The following is an 18,649-nucleotide window of genomic DNA, read 5'->3' as shown; positions in this document are numbered from 1 at the left end:
TGACTTTGGGCCAGTTGGTCAACCAATAGGGCTGCCTCCTAGGCCAGGCTGCAGCCCAGCTTCAGGACTCAGAGGAAATGGAGCTCCCATCCCTACCTACAGGACTCCAAGCACTACCAGCCTTCTGGATCAAACATCCCCTCTTGTGCTCAAGTCACAACAGCTAGCAGGCAAAAGGCAGGCTTTCATATCATTTGAGAGAGCAAGACAGAGCCTTGGAAGACCCAGCAGGATTAGGTCACACAGGAATTCTCCTCAGATCCTACTGAGACTTCAACTCAGATTGCAGGATTCAAAGTCCTGAGGGCTGCTCTTACACCATGGGACCAATAGGGAACCCCCAGATCTCTGCTGAGGTCTGTTGTGGATGACCCTGTGGGCGCAGCCCTGCATTTGCTCACCAAGTTGGCATGTAACAGTTTGCTGCAACTCCCAGAGGCCTTTCTTAATCCAGACTGAGAGGCCAGTGACCACGTGTGGAAATTTGGGGAGGGATAGCTCAGTGGTTTGAGCATTGGCGTCTTAAACCCAGGGTTGTGAGTTCAATCCTTGACGGGTTCATTTAGGGAACTGGGCTAAAAATCTGGCAGGGGATTAGTCTTGCTTTGAGATGACTTTCTGAGGTCCCTTCCAACATTGATATTGTATGAAATTGCCCCTTCCATCCTAAACATTGCATGGCCCTTTCTAGGAAAGACCAAGTCCTAGAGGAAAAAAAGACTGTTGTGAAATAACGTCCTGAGGAAATGCCTTTTTCAGTTGTTGGAGGAGTACCATAGGGGGAAATGCTCCCTTTTCACCTGACCAGGGACTTGAACCCTGGGCCCTCACATTAAAAGTCTGATGCTCTACCGACTGAGCTAGCCTGGCTCATAGAGAAAAGGGCAAGTTTGATGCTGAAGGGAAACTAGTCAAGAAAAAGAGGGCAGAAAAATTCCTACTCTTGCTTCTTTAGCAGCCCTAGTCCCATCTTGCTTCTCCATGTAGCACCCAGAGACATTCTTCTTTTTTTAGTTAAATATCAGATCCAGGAGAAAACACAGTTAAACAAAGCAAAACGAAATCACAAACAGAAATGTCATTGGAAATACAAAAATTAAAAAGGAAAACGCAATTCCCCTCACTTTATCATGTCTGGGCCATTCCTGTATCGAGAGCACCTGCTAAGGGCCCTGTGTGCTTACGAGAAACCTAGAGAAACTCATACCACAGAATGAACATGAAACTCAACTGCTCCCAGGTGCTGCAGTAAAACCCATTCCCTGTTATGACGTTGCACTCCATATGATTTTATTAAAATATGCTAATGAGTGTGAATGTAATGTAACTGGAATATGCTTTATGCATGTAAGGTAGCATTACAAAGTTTATAATCGACTGTGTGTGTTCATCGTATTTGTATGAACCGATCATTCTTGTATCTGAAACTAGAAATATGAACAATAACTCTGAGGTCCTGTTGTAATGATGCAAAGTGTGGGCCACTAATAGTGGTTTGGACTCTTGATGGCTCTCATTTACCAGGACAATTGACTGTAGATGGCTCTCTCCTGCACCATCTGTGAGTCAGGCCAGGAAGAATGAAGGCTTGGGATCTCACAGGACATGTGAGCATGTCACCTGGTACAGGAATCCATCTTAAACCTGGGGCTTTTCCCCAGGAGAGACAGAAAAGATTCCTGCCTTGTACCAAAGTTATATAAGGGAGTAGAACAGAAGAAAGGTGGCTGCAGTCATAAGAAATCCCCTAGCTACCACCTGAGCTGGAACAAGGAATATGCCAGGTGAAAAGATTGGGCCCAGACTAGAAATAAGCCTAGTCTGCAAAAGAAGCTTATTGGAAGATCTCTGAGGGTAAGATTTTATCTGTATTGAGTTTCATATTGTATTAGGTTTAGACTTGCATGTTTTTGATATATTTTGCTCTTTGGAGAATACAAACTCTATAGAGAAGGAAAAGTTAATGCCTTAGAAGATTCTGTGTGTGTGTGTGTGTGTGTGTGTGTGTGTGTGTGTGTGTGTGTGTGTGTGTGTGTGTGTGTGTGTGTGTGTGTGTGTGTTAGATGGATGCGAAGGTGTCTAGAAAACACTCTCCTGTAGTTTCTTTTCTCTGATTTCCTTTAGAAAATTTGAAGCTGGGAGAAAAAACCATTGTCTTCTGAGAGACTTGAACTCAAAGCGTTCCGATTCTGAGACTGAGACACTGTGTTAAGAAGGCTTGGAAAAGATTTAGACTCAATGCATATGGAATCCTTCTACAGCCGTGACCGAGCCAGGGGTGCACTGGAAGAAGCAGGGGGATATGGTGCCCAGACACCTTTCCTGGCAGCTAATAGATCATTTTTCCCTGACAGTGAACAATCTACTGGAATTCACGGCAGCAGAGGCTGGATATTTCCAAGCTGAGCACCAGCTTCCACATTTCAGAACTTATTCTCCTTTTCCTAGTAGGATACTTTCCATGTGAATTGGGCAAAACAAGTGGGGGAAGCTACAGGGGTAACAGAAACCAGTATTTAAGATAAGGCTTGAACTCATAACCCCAGCAGTAGTCCCTTTTGCACTAACCAGTAGAACCACTGCAGTTGCTTCTTAGGCAAAGCTGGGAAGCAGGCAATTATCAGTCTCTGTGGTTCACACCTTTGCCTGGTAATTGAAAGGCTGCTGGTTCATACCTAACTAAAGATGGAACTTTTCAGCAATGAGACTCCAAGATATTTTAACAGGAAGAAAATCTCCTCATTTCTGGTTTAGCCCCATTTGACCCCTTCTGCCCCTCTTCTCCCCCACACCATCTCTTTCCTTCCCCATTGGGGCCATACAGAGAGGAACCCCAGTCACTGCGAAGTTCCCTTTTCTCCTTCACAGAGGGCTTTAAAGCCCCTTATCTCACTCAGGTTCACAACCACCCAGAGTTCAAGAACTGTCCCTGTTCCCATTGGACAGATGAGGGGAGCCTGAGGTCCAGAGAAGGGAAGTGACTTACCCAAGGGCCTACAAAGCAAAGCGGTGGCAGAGCCAGAAAGAAAAGCCACCAGTTCCGACTCCTGTTCTAATGGACAACAAACCCCCCAGAGGCAGGGATAGAGCCCAGGAATCGAGATGGTGGGGAAATGTCATTCAACCTGTTTTTGTCAGAAAATCCCATTCAGACTAAACCAGTTTGTTTCTCGAAATCATAACAAGTGGGATAAAAGTTCTTTGCAAAAATATTTTGTTGAAAATCAAAAGCATCTCCTGTTTGTCACAATGTGTTAAATTGTCTTGTCGCACACAAAAAGGAGACACTTAGATCTCAAACATTAGATAAGATGCTTCAGTCTGAGCTAAGTCATTGCTGCTCTTAACAATTTCAAAATAAATACATACAAATCAAGTAGACTATTTCAGCTATTCTATTCTGTGTTAATCTGCTCTGACTAAACGTGATAGGACACCTCATATTATGCCCTACCCCTAGTGACACTCTCCAATGGATCCCCATCCTCTACCCACCGTGAGGTAGGTAGGAGCAGATAATTATTATCTCTACTTGAAAGAGGGAGAAGCTAAGGCTGAAAAAGGAGAATTGATTTGTCTTATGTCACACAGCCATTCAGTGGCAGAGTTGGGAATACGACCCAAGAGCCCTGATTTTCAAACTAACCATCGGAACTTGAATTTCAGACATTGAATGGCTGAATAAAGTGCTCTCAGATAAGCTCCAGACCAACAACAGTGCACAGTAATTATTCAGCAAGTATTTGAGGAGAACTGCAATGTTAGAGAAAATCATGAACTGCTCAGAGACAATTAATGCAGAGAAGGAGCAAAATTTGTCAAACATAGAACTGGTTCTGACTTATTTCCTTGATTTTAAAAGAGAACAACAAGGACCTGAGTCTCCTCCCTGTCAATAACCCCCTGCTCAGCGAATCAAGGTAAAGCCTGAGGATGGGAGGCTGAGGGTTCTCACCAGAGAGCAAAAAGGATAGGCCCGGTCACCAGTGGGGATCACTGTCACAGCACAATTTCAGCCCCACAGTTTTGGATAGACCACCCAAAATGGGAGCTGCAGAGCACTCCCCTGCAATACAAGCACACACCCTGGTGTTCGGAGAGCAACAGGTGAAAGGACAAAAGAAAAAAGAGATGAAGAGAAAGGAGGGAGGGATAGATGGATGGAGGGAAAGGTGAAACACAAAGGACAAACCCTAATGTCCCCAGTGATTCGAAGGGACAAAATCCCAGGTGTGGAATAAAATTCTGCCTCCTTAACCTCGTGTTTTCAATGCTTAGAATTCAACTCTCACCAGATGGATCAGACTGAACAGGATTCAGACCTCCAGGAGGCTCTTGCCTTCTAAACAGGGACGGTTGTTTTCCAGTAAAATCACTACAAGGGAAGGAGAAAACTCGAAAGAGGTTTCTCCTGGTGCTCACATCCGTAAACCCGAATACTCTGTCAGTCCTCAAGGAGAGACTTGGTGAAGGAGACTTGCTGAAGCAAAGCCACAGGGGTCTCTGAGGTTTTCCTGGCCCCTCGCCCCTGTCCTGCCAGGATGATGTCAGCATCTCTCTGTGAGGTCACCACCTCCCCACCACCTTGGACCAATAGTCTGAGGTGCTGAAAAAGGCCTTCGTGATGTCACTGCCACACCCCTCCCTTGCTGTGCTAATATCCTGCCCCTGGCCAGGCATTCTGGAGGTTTGAGCTACTCCCTGTGGATCACCCCGCTCAAGGAGCGCTCGTTCTAGGAAGCAAGCCGACTAGACAGGAAAATATAAGACGCTGCAGCCAATGCTACACTCATTTTTTCAGAAATTAGTCGACTTTATGGCCAGAAGAGATCATTAGAGCTTCTAATCTTACCCCCTGCATATCGCAGGCCTCCTGTATGACACAAGAGCTACTTTGAGGGCAAACACATTCCAGAAAGGCATCTAGTCTTCATTAAATGACATCAGGAGATGGCAAATCCACCACTTTCCTTGGTAGCCTGTTCTTGTGGTGAATCATCCTGGCTGTTGAATATTTGTGCCTTAGTTGTAATATGAATTTGTCTCTTTTTACCATCCAGCCGTTGGGTCTTGTTATGCCTTTCTCTGCTCAATTAAAAAGCCCTCTTACACCCAATATTTTCTCTCCATTAAGGCCCTTCAACACTTCAGTGAAGTCACCTTTCAATCTTCTTTTGATAAGCTAAACACACTGAGCTCTTTCAATAGCTCACTAGAAGGCATTTTTGTCCAGCCCTCAGAACATTTGGTGGCTTTCTGCTGCCCCAGCTCCAATTTCACATCATCTTTTTCAACCGAGGACTCCAAAACTGGAGGCAGCATTCCAATATCAGTCTCACTGATACCATGTCACCTCCTGTGACATTAATGACGTAATCTGTAACTGTATAGATCACCATTGCGACCACTGTTCTATATTTGCAGCCAATATTGTAGAAAAGTTGCCACATAAGGGGTTTGTGAAGAGGTTCTGATTGACTGATTATAATGATGCTATCTCTAGATGTGTATCCTTTTTGTAGTTGACGTTATGAATATTGGTTCTGTGCTGTCCATATTTCAAACTCGGGCTCTGCTTCTGGGGAACACTCAAGACAAGTTGGTGGCAGTTCTGCCTAGCCTGCTTGATGGCCCACTAAGGACCATCAGTTATACAATCGACCCATTGAGAGAAGGCAGATACACCTTGTGACTCAGCAAGGTATGCAGGGACCTGCCTGTGGACAGAACTCAAAGGTTTTTCTATTCCACGTGCTGGATAGAGTGTCCTTGGGACAAAGAAAGCAAAGACCACGTGGCAAGAGACTATAAAAGGCTGACGCCTCATCTCCATCTTGTCTTCAGTCCTGCTTCATACCTCTGGAGGGACTTTGCTACAAACAATCTTCAGCTCTGTACAAAGGACTGAATGCCCCATCCCAGTTGTGGATGGACTCCAGAGACTTGATTTGAACCTGCAGTTTATTCCATAGCTCCTACAGGCCTGAACCAAGAGCTTTGCCATTACTTCGTGTGAAGGATTAAAAATCTATTTGCTATTTATGTAGCAACCTGGTGCATGGATTGTACCAGCTCTTTTCCAGACTCAAAGTCCAGACTATGGTCAAGGACCAGAGGCCTAGGAAATAGTGTTAAGCTAAGAGAAAGTTGGGGTAAACAGAAAGCCTTGCTTGCTAAGATAGGCCTGGTCAGCAAATTGCCAGGTGTTGGAGCTAAGAACTAAAGAATTGTGTCTTATTCAGAGATGCAGATTGAACAAAGAATCCCTGTTCCTATTGTGTTTGTTTTTTCTGTAGGGAGACGTTCTTCCCAGAGATCCAATCTTGAGTTTATGAAAAGTTGTCACATGTCAGTATAAGATATGTCATTCTTGCACGTCCCTTCCCAGGGACCAATGCCTGCCTTTAGACACACAGAAAATCTTTATTGCCATATACTTTCACTCTTTCTTTGCTTTAACCCCTAGGAATGTACCTCTTGGACAATCAAAGGAGTTGCTCCATTCCTATGGACCCCAAATCAGAATTCAACATTGATAAAATGTTGTTAGTATAAAATATCTAAGTATTAATGAAATGTTAACTTGCTAACTTGAGACCATGGGTGGAGACATTATGCAATCTGTTAACTATTGGCTAAGGTGCTTATCTTGTCTTGCTGCAAAACCTATCCCGGGGTGTGGAACTGCCTACCCCGTCACTTTCCCCTGCTTGTGAAAAATCTATATATTCTATTGTAATAAATTAATTAACAATGTCTCTGAGCCTAATAAGCAAGGTGACACTCCGTCAGCACTGTGTGTAATAAACTCCTATTTTTGACCTCTACATGGTGTAGATTTCTGTCTTTCTCGGACACCTGCTGAATAAAGAGAAGACTCAGGATCCAGCCTGGTTGAATGTGTGTCCTCTCCTCACAGCTTGGTGATCTTTTGAGGAAATGGAGAAGACTGCCTTTGCCTAGCTGTACATTGCTTGCAAAAGAAACAGGTCTTTTTGGTGACAAGTGTTGAAAGCAGGCACTAGACAAATGTGGAGACAGGAAAAATGTCCCCCAACTGAACTGGCATCTGTGGATGCTGAAGTCACAACACAGAACACTAAACACTATTTGAGAATGGCTGGTGTCAGAAGTGTCTCTAACAAGGCCTCTTCCCCCCAGCAGGGGCCTCTCTGTGCACAGAACTCCTGGTAGCGTGATGGCTGCAGGCAGTGGAGAACTCTATTTTGGCATCTCTTTTCCTGTTTTGTGGTCAGCATCTGCAGTGGCTGTTAAAAGGTCTCTAGATAGTGATCTTTGGGAAGAGCTGGCTGAAGAGCCTTCCCACTAACCAGGAGAGCCTGGCTTGGCCTGCCAGTTCTTCCTTGCTGAACCTAGTGTGTCTGTTGGCTCCTTTTTTGTATCTCTTTTCAAAAAAAGAAAAGACCCGTCAGCAGAATTCTTCTAAGTGCTTGTTCAAGACAGAGAGAGCCTTCCTTGCGGCTAAGTCTTGGTGCCATGGGGCATGCCTCATTGCTGTGGTGCCTCTTGCTGGCCATTCTGGTAATTAGTTCTGGTTCACCGGTGTGCCTTCATCTAGTGGCATCTGGCTGCATCTGTTTTATCATTAGGACCCATGTCGCTCTCAGGACTTCAGTGTCCTCTTATGGACACAGCCCTCTGGCTGTGCCCCACTCAGTTCTCTCCCCGCTTCCAGGGGGCAGCTGTTCTCTACCCGGACACTTGCCTCAGTTGCCGGCTGCAGTCCAGAGTGAAGCCACCTGTGTCAGCCGCTACGGAGGCAAAAGTCGTGAACGTCCAACCCTGTATCTGTTTCCATGGACAACTTCCCCACAGCCCCAGCATCTTCCTCTGCCTTTGTATTAGGGCCTCAGTCTGGCACTACTCGGCCAGAAGGTCACTCATGCTCCCCTTACCCACCCAGCACTACTCTGATCATGGTGCCCACCCTTCCCCTTCCCTTTCCCCAGCCAAACCTCCCTCCTCAAACTCCAAGCAGTGACTAACTCTTGCTGTGCGTAGCAGCCGTTTATATATGAGCTGCTCCAGCAAGCCTTCTCCTGATTGGCTTTCCCAATAAGCCCTTTCCTGATAGGCCGGGTTCTGTGCAGCCTCTGCAAGGCTGCCTTAATCTTTCTCCTGCTTGGTTGGGGAGAGACACCTCCCCACACTTGGAAAAGGGCAAATGAGAAGTTTAGAGCTGGTGGTAAGGTTACCATGACTGAGAACTGAGCCGAGGTTGCTGTGACTGAAACACAGATCACTAACCGCTATATGATCACAGTGGCTGGTTGGAGCAGCACATGTTAGAAGCCCTCTGTCATCTCAGCTGTGGCTTTCTGTGCAGGGAGAGCCAGACACCTCAAGGTCCGCAGGTCCTGAGGGAAATGTGGAACATCTGTCCTTTAGAATTTGCAGGTGTTGTCCTGGACCATCAAATGGAACAGTTGCAAACACTTTTCTGAGGCAGGCACCACAGCTTAGCTGGCTAAAGCACTTGTCTAGTAAAAAAGAGATTCTGGGTTCAACTCCCAGTGGTACCTTGGTGTATATCTTTTGTTTCTTCTGCTCACATTTTCCTGTGTCTTCCTAGGAAACAGAAAAGACCTCCCTTGGTATCCAAGTCATTGCTTGCTAAGGAAAAGACTTCTTTGTAGAGAAGCATTGGAAAGAATCAAATCACAAGCCTGGAGTTGATGAAAAGGCTGCTATGACTGGCATTAGCATGGTGGTTGCTTTGACTGCAACAGCTGCAACACGAGAGCCTGCGCCACACGTCCTTGTGATTTACTAGGGATGTCCACACGCAGATGTCATGTCACCTTCCTTTTGATAGTCACTGATGAAAAAGGGAGCAGTTGGGAGAAAAGTCCCAGAGAGTGGCACCGTGGTTAAGCTGGCTGACTCACCTGCCAGGTAAAGTGGAGTTAGGGATGCAGCACCAAGTGGTGCCGTGCCAAATGTGTCCGCTCTTCCCATCTTTTGGTCAATCTTCTGAGGAGACAGAGAAAACTGCCTCTGCCTTGCAATGCAAATGCTTCCAAAAGAAACTGGTTATTTTTTCTGACAAGTGTTGGAAGGAGGCACCTAAGAAATGTGGAGACAAGGAAAAGGTCATCATAACTCAACTTACATTCATGGCTCTTGGGGCCACAACGCAGAGCACTAAGCACTGTATGACCACAGCAAAATCTAAACTTTACACCTTATTACACTAGGCAGTAGTTAAGTCAAGCATTTTTCTCACCCCACTGGATGTTACCCTCTTTAATACATAGAATTCCCCGCTTCATTTTCTCAGGATTCCTGCTGCATCCAACATAGGTGGGGAGGAGAAAGGCAAGAACATGATACCACAGTCTCCTATTTTATATCCTTATTTCAAGTGTCTAAAAGACACTTGCCCAGACGTGTCCGGGTGGGCTCTCCTGAGTCACTAGGTTGGGGAATCCTCCTGGTGTGGTCTTGTTCAACTGAGTCATAGACTTGAGCAGTCCCCACAGTGTTGTGTTTGGGCCTCTGTCATTGAATTGGAAATCCCTGAATTACAATTCCTCTGCTGATTCATTGTTGTTGAACTCCCTCCTTGGCAGGGGTCACTAGCAAAATTATAGCATATTTCAGTAACAACCATACAGCGAAAGGCACAACTTCATACACTCTCATGCTATACATATTTGGACATAATAACCGATTTCAGCAGATCATGACTTTTCATGTGATAACTTACATGGAATGATTTGTAGGAGATATCACACTCATATATGAATGATGAATATGTGAGCTACAGGGGGCTATTTTGAGGTACCTCATGTCACAAAAGCCTCCAGAGACTGGTCTTTGGGAAGAGCTGGCTGAAGAGCCTTCTGAGTAACTTAGAGATCCTGGCTTGGCCGGCCAGTTTGTGCTTATGAATTAAACTTGTCCGCTGGGCTCACTTTTTTGTGTCTCTTTCACATAAACAGAGCAGAGGTTATTGGCCAATCCGTGACAGTGATTGTTCAACACACAGAGAGCCTCTTTGCTGGGGCAGGGGTAAGGGTGCAGGAGGTGGTCGGAGGGAGGGTGCTTACCTCGGGCAGTACAGCTCCCAAGTGACCGGTACACACTCCCCTCCTGCAGTGGCTTCTAGGCAGTGGGATCCGGGGGCGGGTCAGCTATGGAGTTTGCACTCAGGGACAGAAGGATATGCTGGCTGCTTTCAGAAGCATTGTAGCATGGAGGGAGGGGACAGAGTGGGCAGGGAGGTGCCTTAGCGCTGCTGGCACATCTCTGTACGTTGCTTGGGGAGGCATCAGGTCTCTGTGGGCTGCCTGGGGAGGGGCAGTGCACGAGGGGGCTCAGGCCACCCCTTTGCCTCCTCTCTCCAGGCTCCTAGCCCATTTTGCCGGCCGACAGGGATTTTAGGGTGCAGCAGCACAGGGAGCAGGAAGGGCGAACCACAGCAGCTGCCTCCCCTGGAATTATTTGCAGTCGGGATTTCCCCCAACAGTGCCCCACAAGGGTCCAGGGTCAGCTCCAGCACAGACCACACAGGAAGGCTTAATGCTCGAGCTACAGCACATGCTGGGCAGGCTTGAGGCCGGGCTCCCCATGGCAGGAGAAAAGAAGAAGACTCAGCCCCTGGAGGAGCAGGCTGGGCTTCCTGGATCCCATTTGCTCAGAGCCCTGCCCCCACTCCCAAGTCGTCCACGGCGCCCCCAGGTCAGCCAGAATGGAGCAGCAGTTTTCACTGAACCAAATCCACTTATGGCTTACAGGCAACTCCCAGATCCACCACAGCCCACCATCTTGACCATAAAGGAGCCTACTCAGCCTCACCATTGCTTCTTTTCCTTCCCCCCAGAACCCCTCTTCTCCTGGGCTGCAAGTAGCCATCCCTGGGAGGCCAACAGGCAGCCACAGGGGTCTATCTCCCAGCAGCCAACCGCACCTCCATGGGTTTGGCCTCAGAAGGGCAGGCGGGGGTTTCCTGGATCCCAGTTGCTCACAGCCAGCCCAGCCTCCACTTCTAAAACCATCAGTCATGCCCCCAGGTTGGCCATAGGGAGCAGCCATTCTCCACTTGGACTCAGCTTTGCATGTTTTCCTTTCTCCCAGACCCCCCCTTCTTCTCCTGGGCTGCAAGTAGCCATCGCTTGGAAGTCAAGAGACAGGCACAGGATTCTGCCTCCCAGCAGCCAACCACATCTCCCCAGGCTTTGCAGAATGAATGATGATGCTCTACTAACCCCACTTAGCCACAATGATGTGCTTAGTTTCTGTCCTGCCTTTCTCAGCTTGACTTTCCTCTTTTGCCCCATTCCTGCCTCACTTCCTCCTTTGGCAAGTCATGCAAAGGAGGCCAGCAGGAAGAGCCGGCATCCACCAGCCAATCTCCAAGGGCAGAGGAGGCCAAGCCACAAGCCTCTGAAAGGTAACATGCCTAACTCCTCTAGGTTCTCCAGCCTGACACGAAGGTGCTTTCTCCACTGCTGTCTGCACCTTCTGTCATGCAGGGGTTGGAGTTATCCCAGGGACAGGCCAATAGGAGAAGGAGGAACACCTTCCTGAACAGCAAGGGGATCTGGGGAAAGGAAACCAGCATGTTTCTGCCTGGATTTGAAGCAGGGACCTTTTGCATGTTAGGCAAATGTGATAACCACTACACTACAAAAACTCCATCTGCTTGGCTGTTGCTTACCCTGCCACAGACCGATGGACAAACCTAGAGAAAGTGGTGGCAGCTCTTCGATGGGTCAGCTGGCAGAGCAGAGGACTGGAGCCAGCACTCAGGAAGTCGTCCTTACCTGGCCCGTGTGACTTCAGCCTGAGGGAGAGCTTCTTCTTCTTCTCCTTGCTGACAAAGAGCAAGAGAAGAATGAAAGGTCAGGTGGGCCAACTCGGTGCAGAAGCCCATGCTGTCTTTTCCTGCTCCATAGCCTGAAATGAGGGACTTGTGGCAGTTAAAGGCACTGCTGCACTCTCAGAAAACATCCCACCTATGCACAAAGGGGGATAGAAGAGCCTGTTAGTCTAGCACGCTCCCAAATGAACTGCTTCAGCAGCTGCTAGGTTTCTTTTTGGCCTATTACTTTTCTGTCTGGGATGTTTTTGTCAGCTGTGGCGCAGAAAAAGGACATCATTGTGAGCGACTCATGAAGACAAGATTCACTTTTGCCTTCCTTGTTCAGCTTTGCTTGCTTCCTCATCCTATTCCTGCCTTAGTTCCTGTGTTACCTGAAGGAGATGGGGACCCAGCAGTACGAGGAGGAAGTTGGGCAGCTAGACCCTGGTGGCAAAAGCCTTCCACCGCTTGCCACCCCACTTTCTTCTCCCAGCTTCACATATTGGCCACCAGGGACTTGGTGCCCAGCAGCGCAACAGAAGGCAGCAGACAGACCCACCCTCGCCTTCAAGCTCTAGCTTTAAACCACATCTTCAGTCGCTGATGGCCAATGAGAGAGCGACATCACTTGCTATTTTAGCACTTGAAAATGCCATTGGCCAATCTTTGGATCTCTTTAATGCTGCGCTTCAGTTCATGGGGGAAAGGCGAGAGAAGCGACTTGTCAGCTAAAGGCCTGGGGTTAACATCCTAACGCTGTCTCCTACTGTAACACTATTTAATACTGGCCAGTCCTGTGCTGGTGACAGTTCCATTTCTAGATGTTAATAGGTGTCAGTTACCATTAAAATTAAGAAGTTTCTATATGCTTAAAGAAAATGCATTTGTTTTATTTGCTTATATATGACATGAATAAATACAGGTTTACAGAACCTAGCCTGCAAATTTAGCATCTTATATGACAGAGAAAATCATGCATAGAAATCGTGCATTGAAATCATGAACTGAGCTACAAATGCAATGAAGAATAAGATACTTAAAATTTTAACGTATGGGGGGGGACCAAAGACACGTCTTGCCTGCGGTGCCACTTGGTCTAGGGGAGGCCCTGTCAGGGAGGACAGGAGTTAGTGTCACATGTCTATTTTCAGGCTGTAATCTGTGGGCACCCTGCTCTGCGGGAGGGATTGCGGTAGCCCAGACTCAGGGCTGGAACAGGCCCCTGATTGAGGGGGTGGCTGCATGGTTTAAAGCGCTCTGATGTCTCAGACAATGTGTCTCTCCTAAAATCTCAGATCTGCGTCCCCAGAAGGCTCCTGTGCTGTCTCCGCTTCTTTCACCTTCTACAGCAAGGAGCAGCAGCAAGGGTCAGGGATGAGCCATAGGGCACTAGGCAGGGGGGAGAGGCTTCAGGAGCCCAAAGTGTTTGCCTGTCTGGGCATTTTGGCTGAGACCTCAGGGACACATTGTCAGGCAGAATCCCAGGCATTTGTATGAAATGAGCATAGGGACGTAAGAGCAGCCAGACTGGGTCAGACTGGGTCCATCTCGTCCAGTGTCCTGTCTTCCCATAGCGGCCAAAGCCAGGTGCCCCAGAGGGAGTGAACAGGAGAGGTAATCATCAAGTGATCTATCCCCTTTAACCCGCACCTAGCAAACAGAGATTAGAGACACCTTCCCTGCCCATGCTGGCTCCGAGCATGTCCTCCACGAATAGATTTAGCTACTTTTGTGAACCCTGTTATAGTCTTGACCTTCACAACATCCTCTGGCAAGGAGTTCCGCAGGTTTACTGTGCATTGTGTGAAAAAGTACTTCCTTTTGTTTGTTTTAACTGTGCTTCCTATTAATTTCATTTGATGACCCCTAGTTCTTGTGTTATGAGAAGGAATAACACTTCCTTATTTACTTTCTCCACACCTGTCATGATTTTATAGACCTCTATCATATTTCCCCTTAGTCATCTTTTCTCCAAGCTGAAAAGTCCCAGTCTGATTATTCTTTTCTCATATGGCAGACACTCCATACCCCTTTCAGAACTTTTTTCAATTCCAATACATCTTTTCTGAGATGGGGTGACCGTATCTGCATGCAGCATTCAAGATGTGGGCGTACCATGGATTTATACAGTGGCAATAAGATTTTCTCTCTTATTTTCTATCCCTTTCCTAATGACTCCCAACATTCTGTTCGCTTTTTACCAGCTGCTGCTCATTGAGTGGATGTTTGCAGAGAACTATCCAAAGTGACTCCAAGATCTCTCACTTGAGTTGCAACAGCTATTTGACATCCCATCATTTTATATGTAGAGTTGGGATTATGTTTGCCAATGTGCATCACTTTGCATTTATCAGCATTGAATTTCATCTGCCATTTTACTGCCCTTTCACCCAGTTTTGTGAAATCTCTTTTTAGCTCCTCACAGGCTGCTTCTCACTTAACTGTCCTCTGTAGTGTGTCACCTCACTTTTTAGCAGTTTATTTATGAATATGTTGACCACCACTGGTCCCAGTACAGACACCACTAGGTACCAGTTTGCATCCTGAAAACTGACCATTTATTCCTACCCTTTGTTTCCTAGCTTTTAACCAGTTATTGATCCACGTGAGGACCTTCCAGAGGTGAACGTAAGCAGGTACATTCTGGTGTGGGGTACTGGCAAGAGCGAGTACGCTGTGCCAGCTCAGCTCGGCTTCCCTAGGTTGGTGATTTAAAGGGCCCAGGGCTGCCTGCAGTGGCCAGAGCCCCGGGCCCTTTAAATCGTGTCCCAAGCCCCCCTGCCGGATCCCCGGGGAGCAAATTACTGCCAGGGATGCTGCTCTCTCCCACGCTACAAACACAGAACAGGGGTGGCGGGAGCTTCCTTACAGTGAGGGGGGGCACCATTGTCTGAACTGTGGCGCTCTCATGACACCCCTTCCCCAAGGACCCACACTCACACAACCCCTCCCCCAGAGGCCACACCCACAGAAATCCTCTTCTCCCCAAGACTCCACCCTCCCCCCCCACTCCATCATTTGTCCTAACAGCCAGTAAAGAGTGGTGGGGCCATGGCCCTGTTCCAGCACCTCTGACACACAGCTAAGCAGGCAGCAGTGTGTGTGTGTCACAGAGGCTGCTGTGCTGAGCTGAGCCAGTGAGGGAAGCAGGGTCTGATGTTGGGGCTGTCCCCCTCCCCCTGCCTCAGGACTAGTTGCTTGCAGCAGCTGTCTGAACTTAGAGACAGTGTGCCCACACACTCACTCTCCCCCCACACACGCAAACACACTCTCTACCGCACCAGGTGCATTGCAGTTGAAAAGCAGCTGGCAATCTAGTAGGATTCCCGTGGAACAATGGGATAGAGAAACCTGCATCATGTGATGCTGTACCAGCACAGGAGGCATTGCAAACCCTTCCCAAAGCACCTGCAGCCAGTTGCACAGGTACCCACAATGCACTGCTCTCTGTGGCCATCCAAGAGTCTAGCCTGGATGTGCTCTGGTGACACAAGAGGCATAGTGTGGCCATGCAACAGCTGTTTAATTAAAACACTTTAAAGCCACATTACCCAATAGTGCAGACATAGCTTGAGAGTGAGACAAGACCCAGCTCTGTTGAAACTGAAGAACCACAGCTTCCTCCATAGTTGGCAACATTTGAACCTGTGCAGGGAGACCCCAATGGATATTTACCCCATCGCCTTAACCACTCACCCACAACTACTTGCTTGCAATGTGTCTCTCACTACACTCCAGTTCTGTTCTCACTGAGTGATCAATTCTAGTTGTTCCCTCAGACCAGCTTCCACAACACACACACTGCTGTGCCATTGTGTAAGTGTGTCTCTGGCTGAACTGCAAGAATTCCTGCTCATTTCCCTTCTGGCTGGAGCATGAGGAGAGTGTGTTTGTGGTCAATGACGTTCCTGTAGATTGTTGTCCATTTCCTGCCTTGATCATTCAGACTGTTCTTTTACCATCCTATTCCCAGCACATCAGTGATTGCAATAGCAGGGGGCAGGTTTTCTCTGGGGCACTGAGCTTTGCCAGGGGTTTGGTAGCTCCTTTCTTTCCTCACCCTGGAGTAAACTCGGCTTTTTATTTCATCCTTGATTTTTCAAGGAATAACAAGAGATGACCGAGGAAAGAGGTGGACAGGGAGGGTCTCAGGGGAGGGGGTAGAGAGGTGTGAGTGCTGAGCAGGGTGGGTCTCGGGAGAGACAAAGAGGTGCAAGTGGTGGGCAGGGCTTGTCTTAGGGGAAGGGGCAGAGAGGTTTTGGCAGGGTGAGTCTCAGGGGAAGGGCAGATAGGTGGGGGCAGCAGGCAGAGCTTGGGGTAGGGAGTGGAGAGGCACAAGGAGGCCTTTGAGGAGGAGAGGAGTGAGCAAAAGGTGGACCAGCAGGCCTCAGCCAAAGAGGAAGAGCAGGGATGGGAAGTAGCCAAATGGGAGTGAGGGCAGAGCACAGGTGGGACCTCAGAGAGAGGAGAATGAGTCAAGGAGGTGGAGTGGGTAGGGCCGCCCAGAGGATTCAGGGGGCCTGGGGTAAAATAATTTTGGGGGCTCCTTCCATAAAAATAGTTGCAATACTCTAGAATACTATATTCTCATGGGGGCCCTGTAGGGCCTGGGGCAAATTGCCCCACGTGCCCCCCCTCTGGGTGACTGTGCCCTCAGCCTCTCCATGTAAGTCCCCTGCCCCCTAATCATTTTTGTTTCCCTCCCCCTGCATTCAATATGGGTAACTGGTCATAGCTGGCTGGATGAGTAGGAGCATTGCCAGCAGATCGAGGGAAGTGATTATTCCCCTCTATTTGGCACTGGTGACGCCACATCTGGAGCATTGCGTCCAGTTTTCGCCCTCCCACTACAGAAACAAATAGGAGAGAGTCTAGGGGACTCATAGACTCATAGACTCTAGGACTGGAAGGGATCTCGAGAGGTCATCGAGTCCAGTCCCCTGCCCTCATGGTAGGACCAAATACTGTCTAGACCATCCCTAATAGACATTTATCTAACCTACTCTTGATATTTAAGAGTAGGTTAGATAAATGTCTATTAGGGATGGTCTAGACAGTATTTGGTCCTGCCATGAGGGCAGGGAACTGGACTCGATCACTTCTCGAGGTCCCTTCCAGTCCTAGAGTCTATGAGTCCCCTAGACTCTCTCCTATTTGTTTCTGTAGTGGGAGGGCGAAAACTGGACGCAATGCTCCAGATGTGGCCTCAACAGTGCCAAATAGAGGGGAATAATCACTTCCCTCGATCTGCTGGCAATGCTCCTACTCATCCAGCCCGCTATGACCAGTTACCTATATTGAATGCAGACCCAGCAATATTTGATAAATTCATTACTGTCCATTCAGGAGGTTCTTTCCTACCTATTCATAAATAATGAAGATGCTCTAAGCAGAGGAGAGAGAGCTGTCCCGTCCGTGTAGTTAACCCATCTCCCCGAGAGGTGGTAGCTACGTCACTGGGGGAAGCTATGTGGGTGGGTGTGCAAGATGTGGTGTCTCCATGTATCTATAAGTTTAATGAAACCCCATTTTTAAAAGCACTGTGGTCTGGGAAGAGAACAGGAGATCTCTGAGGCAGGGCCTGTCCTTCAAAATCTTTAAGATCACTGACTTACCTCCACAGCAGTCATGGGGGTATAGCTCAGTGGTGGAGTGTTTGCCTTCAGATCAAGTGGTCCTTGGCTCTAATCCAAGTGCCCCCTTATAAACCTTTTCCTACAACCAAGATAATGGCATTTCCATTATGTTGAGGAGTTCCACTGAATAGGGATCCGTGAAATGAATGGAAACACTCAATGTTTTACTGTGCAGCTGCATGAAAATCTTGCAAACATATTCCTTCACTGAAATAAGTTCCAATCCTCTAAAGGATTAGAGAACCCTTATTGTGGTTGCAGGAAAAAAACATCTTGATGTGTAGAAAGAATAGTAAATATGGCAGGCGACCAGCTTGGCTTAACAGTGAAATCCTTGCTGATCTTAAACACAAAAAAGAAGCTTCCAAGAAGTGGAAGATTGGACAAATGGCCAGGGAGGAGTATAAAAATATTGCTTAGGCATCCAGGAGTGAAATCAGGAAGGACAAATCACACTTGGAGTTGCAGCTAGCAAGAGATGTTAAAAGTAAGAAGAAGGGTTTCTTCAGGTATGTTAGTAACATGAAGAAAGTCAAGGAAAGTGTGGGCCCCTTACTGAATGAGGGTGGTAACTTAGTGGACAGAGGATGTGGAAAAAGCTAATGTACTCAAAGCTTTTTTTGCCCCTGTCATCACAAACAAGGTCAGCTCCCTGATTGCAGCACTGGGCAGCACAGTGTGGGGAGAAGGTGACCAGCCCTCTGTGGAGAAAGAAGTGGTTCGAGACTATTTAGAAAACTGGAGACAAGCACATGTCCGTGGGGCTGGATGTCCTGCATCCGAGGGTGCTAAAGGAGTTGGCAGATGTGATTGCAGAGCCATTGGCCATTACCTCTGAAAACTCATGGTGATCGGGGGAGGTCCTGGATAACTGGAAAAAGGCTACTGTAGTGCCCATCTTTAAAAAGGGAAGAAGGAGGATCCGGGGAACTACAGGTCAGTCAGCCTCACCTCAGTCCCTGGAAAAATCATGCAGCAGGTCCTCAAGGAATCACTTCTGAAGCACTTAGAGGAGAGGAAAGTGATCAGGAACAGTCAGCATGGATTCACCAAGGGCAAGTCATGCCTGACTAACCTAATTGCCTTCTATGAGGAGATAACTGGGTCTGTGGATTAGGGAAAAGCAGTGGATGTGTTATTCCTTGACTTCAGCAAAGCTTTTGATACAGTCTCCCAGAGTATTCTT

The 18,649-nt window shown here is 47.7% G+C and overlaps 1 non-coding gene across 1 annotated transcript; it reads right to left on the bottom strand.

Moving 5' to 3' along the window:
• Positions 1–797: 797 nt before the first annotated feature.
• On the bottom strand, positions 798–870 carry TRNAK-UUU (transfer RNA lysine (anticodon UUU)). The gene has a single exon. It is a non-coding gene; the product is annotated as a tRNA-Lys (tRNA).
• Positions 871–18,649: the final 17,779 nt, after the last annotated feature.

The sequence above is a fragment of the Gopherus flavomarginatus genome, chromosome 5 (assembly GCF_025201925.1).
Source record: "Gopherus flavomarginatus isolate rGopFla2 chromosome 5, rGopFla2.mat.asm, whole genome shotgun sequence".
Taxonomy (NCBI): domain Eukaryota; kingdom Metazoa; phylum Chordata; order Testudines; family Testudinidae; genus Gopherus; species Gopherus flavomarginatus.
This window is presented reverse-complemented; position numbering and strand designations above follow the sequence as displayed.